This window comes from Monodelphis domestica, chromosome 1 (assembly GCF_027887165.1).
Source record: "Monodelphis domestica isolate mMonDom1 chromosome 1, mMonDom1.pri, whole genome shotgun sequence".
NCBI lineage: Eukaryota > Metazoa > Chordata > Mammalia > Didelphimorphia > Didelphidae > Monodelphis > Monodelphis domestica.
In genome coordinates this window covers 333,409,364-333,418,550 of record NC_077227.1, presented here as the reverse complement: position 1 = coordinate 333,418,550, position 9,187 = coordinate 333,409,364, and the positions used below count along the sequence as shown (strand labels likewise).

At 38.0% G+C, this 9,187-nt stretch overlaps 1 long non-coding RNA gene and 1 other non-coding gene across 3 annotated transcripts; both read right to left on the bottom strand.

Annotated features, from left to right (window-relative positions):
- Positions 1-208: 208 nt before the first annotated feature.
- Positions 209-9,048, bottom strand: LOC103103553 (uncharacterized). 2 transcript variants are annotated; one of them, XR_457676.2, is made up of 4 exons: positions 8,942-9,048; positions 8,659-8,728; positions 7,421-7,550; positions 209-4,960 (listed from the first exon to the last, which is right to left on the bottom strand). It is a non-coding gene; the product is annotated as an uncharacterized LOC103103553 (long non-coding RNA). The 2 variants fall into 2 exon arrangements; XR_001626451.2 differs by lacking the exon at positions 8,942-9,048 and having other exon boundaries at positions 8,659-8,827.
- Positions 6,450-6,723, bottom strand: LOC130456724 (small Cajal body-specific RNA 13). Its single transcript, XR_008915769.1, has one exon. It is a non-coding gene; the product is annotated as a small Cajal body-specific RNA 13 (non-coding RNA).
- Positions 9,049-9,187: the final 139 nt, after the last annotated feature.

The following is a 9,187-nucleotide window of genomic DNA, read 5'->3' as shown; positions in this document are numbered from 1 at the left end:
TTTAAGGCAATAATTTTCTAATGGAATTGTGAATTTGCTTTTTGAAAGGGGGAGGCATAAAAAGAATCTTGAATTTCTTAACTACGAATCAAATATGAATTAACTTCACATGGGGGAGGACTTTGGACATTTACTATCCACAAGGAAGTAACGAACTTTGATGTAGTTAATATATTTTAAATGTACTCAATAAAATTGAATGCACATATGGTAGTTACAAGAAAATTTTATTTTAGGAGTAGAATTCACTGGTACATGTGTCATACAGAATATCTTGGAAGAAATTTCAATACTACACATACTACAACCATTTTTCTTATTTACCCAATCTTCAGACTTACATCATATAACACAAGATTTTAACTGATCTTTAGTGGCTTAAATTCTTTGTAGTGTAAAAAAATACTCAAATACAGGACTACAATTCCCACAAGCCTTTGCTCCACTTCCCCAAAATGCTTTGTAATCTCACGGGAATTCTGAGGTGGGCCAAGATCGAGGAAGGATTTAAACTGGTGGCAAAGAATTTTATGGCTCTTTTGGACTTCCGTTTTGGAGCAGATGCATCTCTTCTGTGATGTGAGGTTATCTGGCCTAGGCCTCTGGCCTAGGCACATGTTTTTTCTTCCTCTGTATTTTCTTTAATCTTTAACAAACCTCTAAAAAATATAATACTCCTTACAGAGAGAAACTAATTTCTACCTGCCTCAGTCTCCCCATATTCCTAAATTTTAATCTTTACAGTTTGGCGACCTAATGGGGGAAAAAAAACTCTCAATCTTCTGATTTCTTTCTGATCTTTAGTTCAGCTTTTAATTTGAGCCACATCTCTCTGGCCAAGTTTTTGTTTTTTACCCTTGCAAAGCTGCTGCTCCTTCAGTTCCAGCCATTAGAAAGCTCAGCCACTTTTGCCTGCGGGTGTTCAGCCCTGATCCAGACCTGTTGTGTTTGCCGCCCACCTGGCCCCTGGCTGCTAAATTCTGCCTGCCTGCTTCTCCTGCTTCTGCTTCTGGCCTCTCACCTGGTGCCCGAGCGCCCGGCTCTGGCCCCTGCCCTGCCCACCCCAGCGGTCTGTCTCTCACCCATCTGGCCTCCGACCCACAGAGCTCATCACCCAGATCCTTGGAGCAGATCGCTCAGGACTCATTTCGACCAGCTGGTAACAGTATTGGCCATGTGGGCGGAGGGAGAGAGGAGAGGGAAAGGAAATGGGCAATTTCCCCTTAGGCTAAGCCTCCAAGTGGAGGGGGGGGTATTGACTCCACGTGGGTGGCCTGGGCTCCACGTGGACTGGGGCGGGAGAAGGTATCAGAGCAGGGGAGAGAAGAAACAGATTTTTCAAACAGAAACTTAATAGCAATGGGCTGTTTAAAAGGATACCTTTTGACAGTTCTGGTAATTTCATTGATTTCACCTGTGTGCCAGAAGAAAGATTCAGCCCAAAGATTCAACTTTGAATTTGCAAATGGGTGGCTCAGGGCACTGAGAGCATGGTCCTGGGTTAAAATCTGGCCTCAGATACTTCCTAGCTATGGGGCCTGGATGGGTCCCTTGAAACCCATTGCCTAGCCCATAGCACTCTGCCTTCGGACAATAGGCATTTAAATGGATAAGAACCCAAGGAACCTAAAGACTGGAGGTTATGATTTTAAGGCATTCCAGACTCCAATAGTTTATAAAAAATCTCTGTATTTCTATTGCATTTCCTGATTGTTTTAAGATATAACTTTGTGATTTTAAATTCATATATTACTGGATTGATTATCATGCTACACTGAAGGTTGATTGAATTTATTTTGAATGTACTTAGTTTTAAAAATTCTGTTGTTTTTCCCCTATAACTGTTGAACAAATATTATTGTGAATAAGCCCATATATGAAAAAACAGCTTTTTTCTATTTTGCCGAGGATAGATGGACTTTAGAACTGGTTATAATTGTATTAACAACCTTTGGAAAATTTAATATGCTAAATATCTCAAATGATTTTAAGGGTTTTTAAAATATGATTTTTGGAATTTTTTTTAACAATCTGGTTATTTTTGCCTGACCCTACCACGAGATAAAAGGCCAATAGTAGCTGAAGTGAAATACATTTTATAACCCCCAACATTCCCACATTTCTAAATATGTGAATGGAAGTTGGGCAGTTAATCTCAGGGCATTTGTATCCCTAAAAGCCTCCAAAAAAGGAGCACCCCTTCATTTATGCTCTTCAGCTCACTATTTAACTTCCACCAGAATGATATCTAGATTTCTTGATTATGTTCTTAACCCAAGATGAGGTTTACTTTGTTTAAAAAAAATGTTCAAATATCAAGGTTGAAAGATTGCTATGTTTGTAAAAATTGACAAATGTCCATCAATTCATAGGCTTTAAAAATGTCATACAGCAACTTATGTGAATTATGAAAGTGTGTTTGTTTGCTATTGTAATTAATTGGGCTATTGAGAATTTTGGGGATTTTGATAACTACATATTTGTACTACTGTATTTTTAAAAATGAAAAAATTGTTAACCTTTTTCAATTCATTTGCCTTCTACTCACAGTGATCATGGCCAGATATTAAGAGGAAATGGATCTCATTTTTGGTGAGAAAGCCTTGCATTTTATATTTTCTTAGCTGACACAGAGTGTTAATGATTATAAGCTATATTTTTGAATTTTTTAAAGCTCTTTTATTATTATATTGTTTTTGCATGTGCAATATACTTTTCTTTTTTATTATTTTTTCTCTCCTTTTTATATTTGAAGCACATGTCACCAGCATTAAGATTTTCTTTAACTTTTTGATTTTCAGTGCTACAGGTTTGAAATACATTTGCTAATGCATGCCCTAAAAAGCTTGTGACTATAAAAATGATGCCACTAATTATTTAAATAAATTATGGGACTTTGCTTAATGATTCTGTCTGATTCCAGGACAAGATATACACAAAAGAGCCATTGCACAGAGCCAAAGAAAGGCCAATCCAGGATGGATGATGCACGTCTAGGCCAATACAAAGGTCTTGAACCTAGTGTGAGGACTCAAGGTTACTATGTTTATCATTGCTAGACATAGGCTTTCCTTGTATCCACACTCACTCTGAAGATACTCACAGATGAGTATCCCCGAAAACTTGGCTTCTATAATCTGGTCCCTTTCTTTTCTGCCTCTCATAGTGTGGTACCTTTCTGTAGTCCTGGCTACTGACTGGGTAAATGCATCATTGCTTAGATCATTTTAATTGGGCCCTGATTCAAGGACCTGTTATAGGTTATTTTTCTTTTACTTGGAATTTTTACACATAAGACTTTGATAGTCTGTATTTTCATCCATAAATTTTTTCTTTTTTATTTGGATTTTTCTGATATCTTTTTAATTTCTCTTGCCAATTGATTCATATACCACATACCTCAGCCATGCATCCCTAAGTGATCCTGTTTTTTTAATCACCCTCTTAACGGGGGAATGTAAAAAATATCATTATTTAAATTGCAACGTTTAGATTCCTTTTGAGAAGAATTTTAGGTAAAGAAGATACTACCTCTCTGAATCCAGAACTGAACTGTTGGAGAAGCCACCATGAAGAAGCCTCCAGACCACAAGTTGCACAAAATTGAACTTGGGTGTGGTTGATTGAACATTTATTTGTATGTATACTTTCATGCCAAAGGGGACTGCCCCCTAACTGGCTTTTTGTCAATGCGTTCAGCAATTATTTTTTTTTCTCTTATCCTCAAATTATTGTAATCTTTAAATTGATTGTTTTCATGATCCTTTGGAAAAAAAAATTATTTTTTTTGCAAATGATCAAACGGAGAAATGTAAAGAATAGACTCGAATACAGGACTACAATCCCCACAAGCCTTTGCTCCACTTCCCCAAAATGCTTTGTAATCTCACGGGAATTCTGAGGTGGGCCAAGATCGAGGAAGGATTTAAGCTGGTGGCAAAGGTTTTTGTGGCTCTTTTGGACTTCCGTTTTGGAGCAGATGCATCTCTTCTGTAATGTGAGGTTATCTGGCCTAGGCACATGTTTTTTCTAACTCTGTATTTTCTTTAATCTTTAACCTTTAATAAACCTCTAAAAAATATAATACTCCTTGCAGAGAGAAACTAATTTCTACCTGCCTCAGTCTCCCCATATTCCTAAATTTTAATCTTTACAGTAGCTCAGCCTATTTTAATCTAAATTTCTTGGTTTGGTTCAGGAACATAATTTATTCTGCTTCTAATTCTATTCTTAAACTACCATTCAACTTTCTGCAAGCTAAGAGTTCTTCCTTTTGGCATCTGAAAAAAAGTTTAAACTATTGAAAGGATTTTTGTAAAGGAGTGCTACTCTTCAATTTTAATATCCTTTCCCCCTTTTATTCTAGACAACTATTGTGGGGGGAAAAAAAGGTTTTCCTTCTGACTATTACATATACCATCCCCTCCCAAAGAATGGGGGAAAAGTTTCTCCCTATTACCTAATGAGACAGACTACTTTTGGAAGAAGTTTGCATTTTTTACCCCCAAATAAATTTGGGATTTAGGCATTTTAGAGTATCATCAAGCGATAGACTACTGTGTTTCTATTTTCCAAGAAGTAGTCTAACTTGAGAGAGGCTCATAACTGGTGCTGGCTATGGGTCTGAACTGGCTTGGATGGGAGGAGCATGAACACCAACAAAATAATGCCATTAACATTTAAAAAGTATAATGTAGAATATATTTTCAGGGTTCCAGGAATTTAAAATCCTAATGCTCTTTGATGACAAAAACTGTAACTTACCTTTAAATTGTTTCACATCATACTATAAGTATGAATTATATTTACATGGGAAAGAACATACATCAAATGACAATGTTAATTCCATAGTATGCTAACCTTCTAACAAAGAAACATACATAAAATAATGCTTCGGCACAATATGCAATTGTACACATATTAATGCTGATTCCTTGGATTTGCTCTGCATCATTTGAACCTGAAAACAAACAAATAAAAAATTATTTAAGAGGGGGGCAGCTGGGTGGCTCAGTAGATCAAGATCCAGGAGGTTCTAGGTTAAAATCTGCCCTCAAACACTTCCTAGCTGTGTGACCCTGGACAAGCCACTTAACCCCTCAATGCTGAACCCTTATCACTCATCTGTCTTTGAACCAACACCCAGTATTGATTCTAAGATGGAAAGTAAGGGTTTAAAAAACATTATTTAAGATACACAAAAAATTAGTTATCTTTTCCACATTGCAACGTTCACCAATACAGTTTCAACATTTCACATATCAGTGTAAGAAATTAAAGGAGAACTTGGGGGGAGTTTTGCAGAAGTCACAGAAAAATTTAAAAAACTCAGAATGCATATTTAACCAAAAATTTACAACAAAGTACTGTAAACACCCCATAAAAAAAGGAAAAAAGAAAAAAAATCAGAAAAAATCCTTCTTCTCTGGTACAAAAAGGAGGGTCAAAAATTTTTACTCAGAATTTTCAGAGTCCCTGTACCCTGGCAATGTGGAAAAGGATAACTGTATTAAAGATACCATACAATTTAAAGAAGTTTATACTCTAAAATTATTAAAAGAATTATAGGGGTGAAACATGCAAACACACAAAGGACTTTTTTCTGTTGTAGGCAAATAACTGTTAATGCCTTAGTAGATAAGTAGGCCCTTTTTCTTTTGAAACTGAGAAAGCCACTTAATTTTTCTATGTCTCATCTTTATATGGAAGATCAAGCTAGGCTCCATGGCCCCTATGCAGCTCTAATGCTACAATCTAAGGGAATTTTGTTGAGAAGTACCTGAAATGAATGGTCTTGTTCTAGTTCTCTACTGACAGTAGTATTTGAACTTAAGCCTTACTGAATCCATGCTCAGTATTTTACCCAATATATCATGCTGCCTCATCATAGTACTTTTCATAAAGAGGTGTTTTGAAATATTAAATATAATTGAACTGTAAGTTATTTTCAGTTATTTTGTAACAACTTCCAGGTAGGTGTTTATTAAAGAGCTATCAGCATTTTAAGTTAATGTTAAAAAATAACAAAAGCAGTGGTATGATTAAGATACCTGAAGGTGGAATAAGAAACTTAAAAGTTCTATGTCCTGACTTTGTTACTTATCCAGATGTGGACCTACACAGTTATTTCACTTTTTCCAAGTACAAATGTGGGGGGTTTAACTAGATTATTGCCAAGACCTCTTCCAGGACTAACATACTTTGATTCCTAAATGTTATTAAGTATGACAAAAATGTTCTTAAAAAGCACATTTATAGGTCTAGATATAGGAGGTCCTGGGTTTGAATCTGGCCTCCAACATCTTAGCTGTGTGACTCTGGGCAAGTCACTTAATTTCCATTGTCTAGCTCTTCCTACTCTTCTGCCTTGGAAGTAATATTTATTATCAAATATCTATGTTGGAAGGTTAAGGGTTTAAAAAAACACACACATTTAAGATTCTAAACATTTTTATAGCAGTTTTTAGTGTTTAGCAAAAATTTCTCCATTTGCTAAACAATATCTTGACTGCAAAGCTTCTCTTACTGTTGGTTGATAGATAATGACACAGAGAAGTCACCATCACCGTGGCAACAGTATTCAGCTGGTGTCAGAGGAATATTGCACATAATGCTGTTCGTCCTTTAACAGCCATGCCTCAGCTTCCTCTGGAATATGTTCTTTCTGCAAGTCAGGTGTACTCAGGGGCACAAATAACCCAGAGCATTCCAAGACTGCAGACAAAGTATACATTTCTGTGTAGACTCTAAGTGTGAAGAGATGAACTAAAGACAATAAAAATCCTACTGAAATATCTTGATCAAATCCCTTTATAATAATAATAATCTTTAACACACATGAATTATAGACTTTTATTAGACTAAAAGCTTCATTATCACAAGGACTTTTATCTAAATCTTGTATCTTCTCTCTCCTAAAGCACTCACAGAAATAGACCCTTAATAAATGTTTCTCAAATTTGAAGAACAACATAACTAAAGAGGTAGCATGGCATAATCGATAGAACACTGGTCTTAAGTGTCAGGAAGACCTGGATTCAAAACCTTTTTCATCTCTGGATACATCCTGTTTTCTATCCCCACCCTCCACAACTGCACAAATGAAGACCCTTAAAATCTAGAAAATACAGTAACAGATGGTGTTGGGTGAATGAATGGATGAATGAATATAACACTGTTCCTGTGGCACTGCCAAAAACTATTTCACTCAGAATCTCTTAGGCCATGGAACAATAAATTTACGAACTGCATCAATTAGTGGGACATAAATCTAAATTCTCCAAGCTATCATTTAAAAATTCAGAAGAGGTCCTATCTTTCCTGTAGACTTCACTTTGGCTTGGGAATATAGTACAAATAAAACATCCTTTACCATCACAAATAACCCAAATAAATTACAAAGTAAAAAAAAAATGGATACCTGCCCTTTCCTGTTAGCAATTGCTTTTATTCAATCTTTTTTCCAAAATTATGCCAAATTGGCCAATGGTGAAAACTTGAAAGGGATGGTTATGATTTCCATTCTTTGAATTAACCTCTGTTGCTCAAACCTGGAAAAACAAACAAACAAACAAAACAACCCAAACCCAAATTAAAGATCTAGGAAATCTGAAGAAGCTCTGTTCGAAAAATGTTTAATGAGCCATGCTGCATTTATAGCTTAACTTGATCAGAGGATATGAAGGGATGGAAAGATGGGTAGTAAAAAAAAAAGTGAGCTATATAGCTGTATGGAGCACTGATTTTGGAGCCATAGGATTGCCACTGGAGCCCATGATATGTTACTTATTGAGAATACAAACATAAGTAGTCAATTAATATTTATTAATTGCCTATGTGTCAGGCACTTTGCTAGAAGCTAGAGATACAAAGAAATATAACAGACTTTCCTATCAAGACATTTACATTAAATGGGAAGAAATGTGTGTAGATCTATCTATAGCTATGCATTTTTATGTGTATGTACATATATGTGGAGAGTCATAAGGAAACACACAAAGAATAAGTATAGCCACAATATAGTTAATTAATAGGAGGGATAATTTTCTGGGCATGGGGACAATCAAGGCCAAAGAACTAGAGTGCACTAAACAGAAAGAAAGCAGTCTGGACTATGGAGAGTACTGTATAAGTAGGATGAGAAGATGAGTTGGGACTAGGTTGTGAAGTGTTTTAAAAGACCAAAAAAAGGGGGAAAAAAGCGGATGCAGGGAGACCAATTAGGAGGCAAAGGCAATGGTTCAGGTGAGGGCATGAGGTCCTGGGGCATGGTGGCGCCTGTGCGCTGCCGGAACTCAGTTTCTTCATCTGTATACCGAAAGTGCCTCAAATAAATTACCTAGAGCTCTACCCAAGCTCTTTCTTAGAGTCTCGAGGAGCGGGGTGGGATGCTAAGATTAAGCGGGGCCTCCTCCGCCAAGTGACTGGTGTGGGAGGTCGGGCGGTCCTCCTGGACCTTATAGTAAGTTCCAACCGCCAGGGGGCGAGACGGCCTCCGCACAAGGGCGGGACGTGAGGAAGGGGCAGAGCCCGCGCCAGGCTGATCACTGCGGTCAGAGAATAGTCTAGTCCCCGGCGCCGTAGCGCAGCTACGCGGAGCACTGTCCTCCCTCCTTCCCCCCTTCTATTTGCTTTCTCTTAGTGCCGAAAACCACTGACCTTCGCTGTAGAAGATGGAAAAGGAGCCCGCGTCTCTCCTTTCCTGCCCGCTCCGTAGGCCCAAGGCCTCCTGGGCCGCAATACCAAGACAACTCTAAGTCATCATCAGCCGGAAGAGGAGGAACCAGCTCTAGGAAATGGCGTAACCCTGGACCCACCACCTCCTCTCCAGAGGAGTTGGTTAAAGTTGAAAGCAGTTTCCCCGATCCTCCCATAACCCGCCCTCCCAAACCCCCCAGCCAACCAGTTTTATCGCAGGGAACTCGTCATTCTCCCTTTTTACCTTTCACTGGTTTCCGAGTCTGACAGACGGGTACCTGGGGCCTCCAATCAACGGAAAAATAAATTGTCCATAGGCAGTAGAAAAAACGGCGGCGGTGAGGTAGAAAGCGTAAAGACCATAATCCCAACCCCTCTCTAGAGGGTACGTGACTGGTGGATTCTGAAGATTGACAGATAAAATTCTTCCAATCCACATTAGCTCTCAAATCTTCGACCAATGAGACCACAGGTGGGGGGGCGGGACGAG